Source organism: Trachemys scripta, chromosome 15 (assembly GCF_013100865.1).
Source record: "Trachemys scripta elegans isolate TJP31775 chromosome 15, CAS_Tse_1.0, whole genome shotgun sequence".
Taxonomy (NCBI): Eukaryota; Metazoa; Chordata; order Testudines; family Emydidae; genus Trachemys; species Trachemys scripta.
This window is the reverse complement of record NC_048312.1, coordinates 5,529,698-5,541,577: the sequence shown is the minus strand read 5'-3', so window position 1 is coordinate 5,541,577 and position 11,880 is coordinate 5,529,698.

The window sequence follows — 11,880 nt, the reverse complement described above, 5'->3', positions numbered from 1 at the left end:
TTAACTTTAGCGCTCTTTGAGGTGTTCCTTGTACCTGTTAGTTTATTCTACTTGTCATTTCCAGAGGCACCGAAGTGCAACCAATTCATTCTAATATGTAAAAATAAAATCTGGACTGGCCTGCTAAAAGTCTGTCATGTACATAATTAGCATGAGCAGATGGAATTTCAAAACCAGGAGAATAAATTGATTTATAACCATGGTTACTCAAAATTCTTGAGGCTAGTCTATTCATAGAAACTCTCTAGGAATCCCAGAGAATGTAAGTGTAATAAAAACAAATGATGCTGGTGGGCAGGCATTATTTATACACCTTGCTTGTAAAGCAAGTTTTCCCATAGGTTTAGCGGAGTTGTGGGTGGTAAAACACAATGGTAAGAAACACCACAATATTTAACAGTTTCTTAAATTAGCATTTCCCCCACATTTGTGCACTTTTGGCTGCTAAGTTTCTTGTTTTGTTTTATCTTACAGGCCTGAATAATGATGTGGTGACACATTATTGGCTGGGTGACAGTAGATGCCAACTGAAGTGGACACAGAAGAAAGAATTCTTTATATTTAATTGGAAATGCTTGCACTGTGAGGAGCCAGAAATGTAAAGCTCTCTTTTTTCTCCCCTTTTTAGTAAATTTTGTGGCCAACTAGTGATTTCATAACCACAGGAATTGAAAGCCATGGACATCAAGTATTCATGCAGTTCGTGGAAGAGACTTCTGTGTGCACAGAGTTGGAGACTGCTAAAGTTACCCCTGGCACAGGTTTCAATGATATTTGCAGGAAAATTAGTCTTATGCCAAAATGCTGTAACCTACCTGGTGCCTGCTGCTAGAGATGATCTTGAGCCTTAAATAATGAAAAAGAATTTTTTTTCCTTTAAAAGACAACCTGCATATTTTTATAAAATGAAGCAAGTATCCTGAACACCTAAATTAGACTAAGCTCTTCAGGCCATTGGCTGAAGAGATCATATGTACAGTTCCTAGTAATATGGTGCTTTAATCACGACAGGGACCTCAACATGCTACTACAATACAAATAACGTAGCAGTTAAGACTCAGACTCTAAGGTCAGAAGGGACCATTATGATCATCTAGTCTGACCTCCCGCATGATGCGGGCCACAAAAGCTGACCCACCCACTCCTGGAATAATTCCCTCCCTTGACTCAGCTGTTGAAGTCCCCAAATCATGATTTAGAAACTTCAAATTGCAGAGAATCCTCCAGCAAGCGACCCCTGCCCCATGCTGCGGAGGAAGGCGAAAAACCTCCAGGGCCTCTGCCAATCTACCCTGGAGGAAAATTCCTTCCCGACCCCAAATATGGCCATCAGCTGAACCCCGAGCATGCGGGCAAGATTCTCTAGCCAGACCCTCTGGAAAAAGTTCTCGTAGTAACTTTTAATATCCCATCATTGACCATTGTTACTAATTACCAGCGATGGCACGTTATTGACCTATTGACTAAAATCACTTTATCCCAAACCATCCCCTCCATAAACTGGTCAAGCTTAATTTTAAAGCCAGAGAGATCTTTCGCCCCCACTGTTTCCCTCGGAAGGCTGTTCCCTCTGATATATTTAAAGAGAGCAATCATATCCCCCCCTCAGCCTTCTTTTGGTTAAGGTAAACAAACTGAGCTCCTCGGATCATCCTAGTGGTCCTTCTTTGTACCCGTTCCAGTTTGATTTCATCCTTTTTAAACATGAGAGACCAGAACTGCACACAGTACTCCAAATGAGGTCTCACCAGTGCCTTGTATAACAGAACCAGCACCTCCTTATCCCTACTAGAAATACCTCGCCTAATGCATCCCAAGACCGCATTAGCTTTTTTCACGGCCATGTCACATTGCCGACTCAGTCATCCTGCGATCAACCAGGACTCAGAGGTCCTTCTCCTCTTCCGTTACCTCCAACTGATGCGTCCCCAGCTTATAACTAAAATTCTTGTTAGTCATCCCTAAATGCATAACCTTACACTTCTCATTATTAAATTTCATAATATTACTATTACTCCAGTTTACAAGGTCATACAAATCTCCCTGCAGGATATCCCGATCCTTCTCCGAATTGGCAATACCTCCCAACTTTGTGTCATCTGCAAACTTTATCAGCCCACTCCTACATTTGGTTCCGAGGTCAATAATAAATAGATTAAATAAAATTGGACCGAAAACCCAACCTTGAGGAACTCCACTGGTAACCTCCCTCCAATCAGACAGTTCACCTTTCAGTACGACCCGCTGCAGTCTCCCCTTTAACCAGTTCTTTATCCACCTCTGGATTTTCATATCTATCCCCATCTTTTCCAATTTAACCAATAATTCCTCATGTGGTACCGTATCAAACGCTTTACTGAAATTGAGGTATATTAGATCCACCGCATTTCCTTTATCTAAAAAAATCTGTTACTTTCTCAAAGAAGGCGATCAGGGTTGGTTTGGCACGATCTACCTTTTGTAAAACAGTGTTGTAATTTGTCCCAATTGGCATTGACCTCAAGGTCCTTAACTACTTTCTCCTTCAAAATTTTTTCCAAGACCTTGCATATTACAGATGTTAAACTAACAGGCCTGTAGTTACCCGGGTCACTTTTTTCCCCCTTCTTGGAAATAGGAACCACATTAGCTATTCTCCAGTCAAACGGGTACCACCACCGAGTTTACAGATTCATTAAAAATTATCGCTAACGGGCTTGCAATTTCTCGTGCCAGTATCTTTAATATTCTCAGATGAAGATCATCCGGTCCGCCCGATTTAGTCCTGTTAAGCTGTTCGAGTTTGGCTTCTACCTCCGATACGGTAATGTCAACCCCCCCTCCTTTATTCCCATCCATCTCGCTTCCACTATTCCTCAACCCTTCATTAGCCTCATTAAATACTGATGCAAAATATTCATTTAGATATTGTGCCATGCCTAGATTATCCTTAATCTCCAGTCCATCTACAGTCTTAAGTGGTCCCACTTCTTCTTTTCAAGCTTGTTTCAAGGCATATTTGGGATCTTTCAAAGTAGTTGGAGCTGGAAAGGATTGTGTCTAGTGACATGTACCAATGTGCCCCAAATTTAAAGGAAATGACAAGATACAATTAAAGCAAGTAAAACTGACAACATACAATGATTATTCAATAGTTTTTTGCATATTAAATTTTAATTCTAGAAAAATATTTTAAGTAAGAAGATACTATCAGTTACTATCGGATCCAGAAACAAAATGTCAGTAGCATGATCTGGCATGCATAAGATTGACAGAATGATAGTCCTTGCAGTTCAGAAACGCTGGAATGAGTACACTTGGGATGCATTGCCATAGGCTGCTTTCAAGAGATCTAGTATGAACACACATTTAAACAAGTTTTCTTTAACATTTGTATAAAAACAGTCTCTTGTTAATGCCTGGTATAGCAAACTGGGTGTTAAGTGATTGATGTCTACTACAGTTCCTCAGTGACTGCCTTTAAGGACATTGGGCCCATAATAGAAAAGCTAAAAACCACTTAGGAGAGAGATATACACTCTCTCAATCCCACACCTTTCTGCCAACTTCTAGTGCTTAGTACATCATTTTTTTTATGTTCTGCCTATCCCGCTTCTGTGATGTTTGTTTCCTCTCCCTTGCATACTCATCTCTCTAGTCACTTTGCAGTTTGGCTCTGTTGATCTAGGAGTTTTGCCTCTACTCTTTCTGGTGACATCTGCAAGTTTAATCACAAGTGAATGTGTGCCAAAGCAGCACTTACGTCAAGAGAGAAGAGACAGCCAATTAGTTTAATCAAAAAAGTTTCTATAAATCTTCATGGCCAAATTCAGACCAACTAGGATTAAAAAAAGGGCACACGCTACACAGCATCTAATGTTTATCACCTGGATGTTTTCTATAGAATGCAGTTTAAGAACCATTGTTTTCAGGGCATACTACAAATCCCTTTTATTTTTGTTGGCCTTCCCTTGACTTGTTTTTCCCTTTCTACGCTAATCTTTGCGCCAGCAAACGAAGTGTTCTCTTTTGTTGGTGGGGTGGTCTGCTGATGGTTATTGGGTTTGCCTTTGTGCCAAATGCAGCTGGCATTGTCCCAACTGTGTAGTTCAGTTGTTTGTATCTAGGTGGGTTTTTAATACTTTGCCTTTGGATACCTTCAGCAGGCACCTTATAAACTAGACAATTCAGCATGACTGATTTATCTACAGGTTTAGCAAGGGGAAGGATCAGGATTCAAGAAGTTTTCAAAGAACAACTATTTTGGATAAAGAATTATCTTATTTTACAGCAATTGATGGGTCTGAGGCTCTCATTAATTCAATCTCTGATCATTCTTTACATGGCATTGTTCTCTTGCTGGAACCATTAAGGATGGGGACCATATTTAACAAGGTGATGCACACATGCCTGTGATGACGCAGCTGACAGTAACACTCTGCTTTTATATAAACAAATGCTAACAGCTTAAATCCCTAATTATAATAGTAGTTGATCTTTAACAGAAATATTCAGAAAAAGTCTAAGTAATTTCTTTCCCATAGTCATAGTCCTACTTTTGGACACAAACATTTTAATTCTCTGTTCAAGCATATAAGTCCCTCTAGCAAACAAAGAGAAAAGTACACCTCTACCCCGATATAATGCGACCTGATACAACACGAATTTGGATATAATGCGGTAAAGCAGCGCTCGGGGGGGCGGGGCTGCGCACTCCAATGGATCAAAGCAAGTTTGATATAACGCGGTAAGATTTTTTGGCTCCTGAGGATAGCGTTCTATCGGGGTAGAGGTGTATATCCAGCAAGAAGACTAGCCAGTGAATCTAGTGTTTATTTTACGTGAGGAACATCCCTCCCAAACCTGAATAAGATACCTACACAATAATGAACAAAAACAAAGCTATGTTTTAGAATTGGCAGGTGAGAGAAACTTCTATCTTTGACTCCTGTGGGTGAGAGAGAAAAGCTTTCCAGCCACACACAACTCTTCAGGTCTGGGAAAGGTACTCCTAGAGCTGAAGAGCTGTGAGGCTTGAAAGCTTGTCTCTCTCACCAACAGAAGTTGGTCCAATAAAGGTTATCTCACCCACCTTGTCTCTAATATCCTGGGACTGAGGCGGCTACAGCTGCACTGCATACATATCTTTGACTCCTTCATTCTCTTTCCTCCCCCTCCCACCCCCCCATTGCCATATAGTATCTCCTCATTGCTTGGAATTCCGTAAGTGGTTTACTAACTCCCACAGTGTACATTTCTTGAGGTATGTCTACACTATCATTTTTGTAATTCTTTCTTACGGTTGAACTACCATCAGTGCAGTTCCACTAATCATTGGAAATGGTGGAAGTGCTCATGTGGACCAGCCACCAGCGTTTAAAACCACCATGACGTCATCCAGCTCAAAGGAGATGTAGGTGACAAAGATTAAAATGCCAGTGCCTAGTCTAAACTAGCATTTTAACTGTTGCTGCCACCAATGGCCGATTTTAAGAAAAATGTTAATGTAGATAAGGCCTTGGACAAAAGCTACAGAGTGACAAGCTTATTTTGCCAGCTACAACGTCTCCCCCCTCCCCCCTTTTTTTTTTTTTTAATTAAAGTTAATCTCAGGAATGGACCATTTAAACAAGCATGTTTTCTAGGGGGTGATTGTGGTCCAGCAGGGAGAGCACTAGGAGTCTGATCCGATTGTCATTAGAAAAAAAAAAAAGGTGGAAAGACTTCCATTAATTTTAGTGCAAATTGAATTGGGCATAGGACCACAAATCAGGAGATCTTGGGTCTACTCCCAACTCTGTCAAGCAATTTACTGTTCATCCTTGGGCATGTCACTTCACCATCATTACTAACCCTTCTTCATAAAAGCGTTTTGATTAGCTACAGATAAAAAAAAAATCTCAAGTATTATTACTAGAAGGTAGCAGTAGGTAAAGCAACAATTATTGCAAAGCTTATCTCCAGTATAGTTCTATAGGCATCATGATCTCAACACTTCTACAGAGCACGTGTGCATCTCAGTGTAGATGACAGAGCCTCCTAACCTAGTCATGACTGCAATCCCACACCCCCGAAAGCAGTTACATAGTGTATGTCTACTCTATAGGGACTATACCCTATTCATCCTCATAGCTACGCTGGTGTGAGCCCATAGCATATGGAAGCAGCCTACACTCACTGCAGGAGTTTCTGTTGGTGTAGGAACTCCACCTTCTGGAGCAACAGTAGCTAGGTTGATGGAAGCATTTTTCTGTTGACAGAGCTGCCTCTATCCTGGGGATTAGGTTGTCGTAGTTGCAGCTTTCAAGGAGGTGTATTTTTCACACCCCTGACTGACATAGCTATGTCCATCTAAATTTTAAGTGTAGGCCAGGCCATAGATACTTCAGTGTACCCCTCTTCCATCCCTGCAGTTTATCATTGTCAGAACCAAATTGCTGCCTTAGAAACAAGGAGTTCACGCAATGGAGAAAAAGGGTTGCATTTAAACAGGTGATAGGTCAAACCCCTCATACCAGCAATTCAGGGGGAGGACATTCAGGACAGGATCTTCACTTAGCAGGTGGATTGCAATCTGGTTTTCTTTGATACTCTTTCTGGGTCTGTTGGTTTCATCTCAATTTCCTCTCTGACAGTTCCCCTGGTTTCCCTATTAAAGTTCCCTTGCTAACTGTTTCTCTCTCATCCTGAAGGGGGTTTCCTGATGGCCTTTCTTCCAACCCATGCTCCAACTGCCACAGATACTTTAGGGTCCCACATTCCATCCCTTGACATGCTGCTCACTGTTTGAAGTGGAGACGAGAAAGGATATGGTGGTGTATGTAGCTAGGAACTTTGTGGTGCCTTGTTTTCTTTGTTCCACCGCTTTACATTCTGAAAGTTTTCCATGAATGGGTTTCAGCAGCCACTTTGTTCTCAGCTGCTGCAGCCTGGTACAGAGTAACACACACCATGCTCTCTCTTGTTCATTCCTGTCCTTTTCCTTAATTTAAAAGGAAAGTCCTCAGACCAAAAGGGAAGGCTCTGCTCTATATACAGGGAAACAGTCTCATGCCATACAAGCACTTTTTCCATTCCCTCCTGCAGACCGTCTCTTTGGGAAGAGTCCTTTCATCTCTGCCTCATCTGCAAGTTCTCATTTCCTTTAGGCTTCGAACACAGTCTCTCCGGTTCAGAATGCAAGGTTCCCCCTGTATTTCCTGGGGGTATCTTCTTGCTCTTCTCCCATGCAGTCAAATTTCAGAAAAACATCAAAAATATTTGTTTATGCAGTGGTGGTGTAGCCACCTTGATCCCAGGATATGAGAAAGACAAGTTGGGTGAGGTAATGTATTTTTTTTGGACCTACTTCTGTTGGTGAGACAAACTTTTGAACTACACAGGGCCTGAAGAAGAGTTCTGCATAAGATGGAAAAGTTGTCTCTCTCACCAGCAGAAGTAAGTCTAATAAAAGATATTACCTCATCCACCTTGTCTTAAGGACGTTTGTCTCAGGCACAGCCTTCTCCTCCCCAGAACGGGCAAAAATGGAGCTGGCACTCATGGAGTCCTCAAAATGGCAGGTGTCCTACCTTTGCCTGGTCACCTCTTCTCCCACTCCCAAAGCAAAAGTTCTTTCCATTAACAGATACCAGAGGCCTAGGTTCTCCCTCCAAGCCCCAGTCACTAGTGCAGATGCAGAAAGGGAAGAGCCACAGGGGGTTTCCTTATCCCCCCTTGCACAGCAGGCTGCATTTTGCTCTGGGTAGTTTTTGTGGTTTCAAGGGCCTTGAAGGCCAGTTCACAAAGGTTAGGCTGGATTGCGCCATTAGCCAAGCCACATGGTCAATTGTTCTGACTTGCACCCAGAACAGGTGCAAGAGGACTTACCGTCCATACCCTGGGGCTCATAGGAAGGAGAAATCACCTCCCTTCCACCCAAGGCTTATTGATTGGATAGCCTTGATCTCTCTCTCCTGTAGGATTTGCTCTGCTGATTCCACTAGGAAACCTGAATGTTTCTATATAGAATATAGTGCTAAAGAATGAAGTGTCACAAGAAATCCTCCCCTCCTTGCAGAGACAGTGCAGTCCCAACTGCTCCCATTATAGCCTTTTCCACCCAGTCAAGTCAGAAAAGAAGACTTTTCTGACATTTAATCCCAGTATTGAGACATTCCTACCAGCAGTGACACTGCAAACATGGATGGGAATGAAAGGGGACTATGGTGTACTCTTGGAATTCAGGCTCAGGGATATGCTAAGCTAAATTCGGTACAAAATTGACACTTCTGGCGATGGGCGACAGCATTGAAGGTTTCCAACACTGCCCCACTGGCAGAGAGAAGTTTCTTTACACTCCATGTCCCTCTGCTGAAACAGCCACACCCAAGAGGACATCAGCTAAAATAGCAATTTTAAAATGTGATTTATTCATCAGATACCTGTCCATTAGAAATGGATTCAGCACCAAACTCACTTCACGTAGGCTGCCAGCAGCTTGTAACAGCTTTCAGTCACACCTGACCGAGGCTGAATCTAGCTGGTGCCCTAGACCTCTGGCTGAGAAGTTTCAATGGGTTTTGTCTTTGCCACTAGTGGCTAGAGAGAAACTTAAACTGCTACATAACAGGCAGACAAGAACCATCAATTCAGGGCCATAATCTTTGCTGCATGTGTTACATCTCTTGGCAGATGGATGCTACAGTATTTAGACAGGTTTCAGAGTAACAGCCGTGTTAGTCTGTATCCGCAAAAAGAAGAACAGGAGTACTTGTGGCACCTTAGAGACTAACAAATGCATCCGAAGAAGTGGGCTGTAGTCCACGAAAGCTTATGCTCTAATAAATTTGTTAGTCTCTAAGGTGCCACAAGTACTCCTGTTCTTCTTTTTACAGTATTTAGAGAGATCGCTAAACTCCGCTACTGGAACTGCTCTCAGCTGCTTCAATACATTATGTTACTAAAGCTTTGCTACCCCTGGCGTTTACTCTTCTGTTTCTGTCTGATGTGCTGGAGGGAGCTCTTGGATGCTCCCATAACCGCTTAGCAAACATATGCAGCCAAACTGAAGAGGTTTGAGGTGATTTCCATCTCTGATGGAGTCAAACCCTAAACACAACGTCAGCCCTGCAAGAGAGGATATCCCTGAGGCTCACACAAATATTTCTGGACCTCAAGATACCGGTCTTTGGAATGGATCATATGGGATCAACTGGATAGTATTTTCAGAATTTTTTTCACAAACAAGAAGACTCCAAGTGCCGTACAAGGAGTTATACCAACTCCTAATGCATGTTATCCATGCTGCACACTACGCTGTGCTAGCAATATACTCTGTGCCACCTTCAGGAACTGAGGTACATTTTGAGCAAGAGGACTTATTTGCCAAATTATGATTATGACTTCTTCCTTGGTTACCAGAGCACTTCACCCCTCCTCTCTCCCCCCCTCACCCCCCCAAACTTAGGGAAACAGATTAATAGATTCCATGTGCACTCACCCTATCCTGCCTGCAGGCCCATAGTATTTGGGGAACTGGCCTTGTCACAGGGTCTGGGGGAATGTGGTGAGCCCCTTGTTAAAATGTTGGCAGCGCATCACTAGGGTCTATGGTGGTTTGAGCTTCAAAGAGGATTGTCAAGTAGCTTTGTTTGGATGTGAACATTGCACTAGTGCATGAGAACTATATGGTGAAAGTGACCACAAACCAAAGTGCTGTGCAACTAAGTCTCATTTCATTATCCAAGCTAAGCAAAGCTAAACCTGCATAAATGGTGAAGTGAATGTGTGCAGTTCTCTTACTGGTATCAGATAAGGGTTTTCTTTTAATATCTGAATTTTAACCTGGCAGTGTGCCTTTAATATGCTCTCTATGGACTTCGCTATACCCTCACTATAGGTAACCCTCCAAGTCATGAGGTTTGACACATTCAAGGACACCACTGCTCCGTGCAGTCTGGAATCATGCATCCAATCTCAGCTAATAGGGCTTCACAGAAGTGAAAGAGGCATAGGACCTGATTTTCAGAAGTGCTGAGGACCCACAACTCCACTTAGAGTCAAGGGGAACTATGGGTATTTAGCATGTCCAAAAAAATCAGGGTCCCCAAGCACACCTACCAGAGTGCACCCACCTAACCAGAAAATGCTATGCCACAAGGGAGAACTCCTGTACATCCTCCTACAATCACGACCCACCTTAAAGTCTTTGTTTTGAGTTCCTTTCTATTATTTGCAGTGGTGCTAGATAAAACTAGGATCATAATTATCTAATCCTCTGAACTCCTGCTAACCATTTGACCCATGGATCTCTATCTCAGGGGTTGCCAACCTGTGGCTCCGGAGCCCCATGCAGCTCCTTGTATAGGCACCAACTCCAGGGCTGGAGCTACAGGCGCCAACTTTCCAATGTGCCGGAGGTGCTCACTGCTCAACCCCTGGCTCTGCCATAGGCCCTGCCCCCACTCCACCTCCAGGGTGGGAGGGATAGCTCAGTGGTTTGAGCATTGGCCTGCTAAACCCAGGGCAATTTAAGGAAATGGGGTAAAAATCTGTCTAGGAATTGGTCCTGCTTTGAGCAGGGGGTTGGACTAGATACCTCCTGAGGTCCCTTCCAACCCTGATATTCTGTGATTCTATGCAGAGCCCAGCTGTATGTTCCTTTCAACACCCACTCCCCTGAGCCTACCATACCCCCATTCCTCCCCGTCAGAGCCTCCTGCACACCACAAAACAGCTGATCGGGAGGTGCAGGGAGGGGGAGCTGCTGATCAGCAGGGCTGTGGGAGGAGCTGATAGGGACCTTACTGTGGCTCTTTGGCAATGTACATTGGTCAATTCTGGCTCCTTCTCAGGCTCAGGTTGGCCACCCCTGCTCTATAGAGAGCCACATTTAAATTTACCTTGTATATTCCCATCTGGGTATTCTAAAGGCAGAATATTTATCTAGAGCTTTACCTCTTCAGGGCACTGTTCGATATCAATCAATCATAACAACTTCAAGGCAGGTAAATGCTGTACCCCTGTACAGCTAGGTTATGCTTTGCCCAAGAAATCAAGATTAGAAGGCAGGAATTTCTGCTTCCAGAATTGTAGTCAGTTCACCAGATCATGCTGCCTCACTGAGCAGCCTAGGCACATTTGGGATTTCTCAGAATGACCTCATTAAGTGGTGGTAAACGAAAGTGCTTTTGACAGGGAAGCAGTCAAAGTCATTTGGAGGTCTCCTGGTTACAGACAATCCTATACTGTTTAATTCCATTTGCAGAGTGAAAAGCCTTGGTGAGATTAGACTTCACTTTAACAATCAGTCAGTTCAGTCAGGGAGGCTGTTCACACTAGTTTGTTACCATGTCAACAGTCATACCTATTACATCTCAGATGGACTATTACTGCTCTTATAAGTGACTTCCTCAATAGGCGATTCACTCTCTCTCTCACACACACACACACTTCAACATTCTTGGATTTCACCTGTACTGAAATGTCAAACAACATATGCCGTGTCATTCTAAAAATCGGTCTGATCACATTTAACGCACAAGGCTTATTTGCCACATTTTGTCTTCCATTTATGGAACTCTTTGCCATGCTATCTTAAAGAGCATCCTCAAGTCCGGTTTAAGATTCCTTTGCCTAGGTTACTACTACGGGAAGGATCAGGGCCGGTGGTACCATTTAGGTAAACTAGGCGGTTGCCTAGGGCACCCAGATTTGGGGGGTGCCAAAAAGCGGTGCCCCCAATTTATTTAACAGCGTTCCTACGCCCCCTCCCCGAGCGGTTGCTGCTCCACTTCTCCCACCTCCCAGGCTTGCAGCGCCAATCAGCTGTTTGGCGCCGCAAGTCTGGGAGGGGAGGAGAATTAGAGCGGGGGCGGCGTGCTCGGGGAGGAGGCAGAGCAGAGGTGAGCTTGGGTGAGG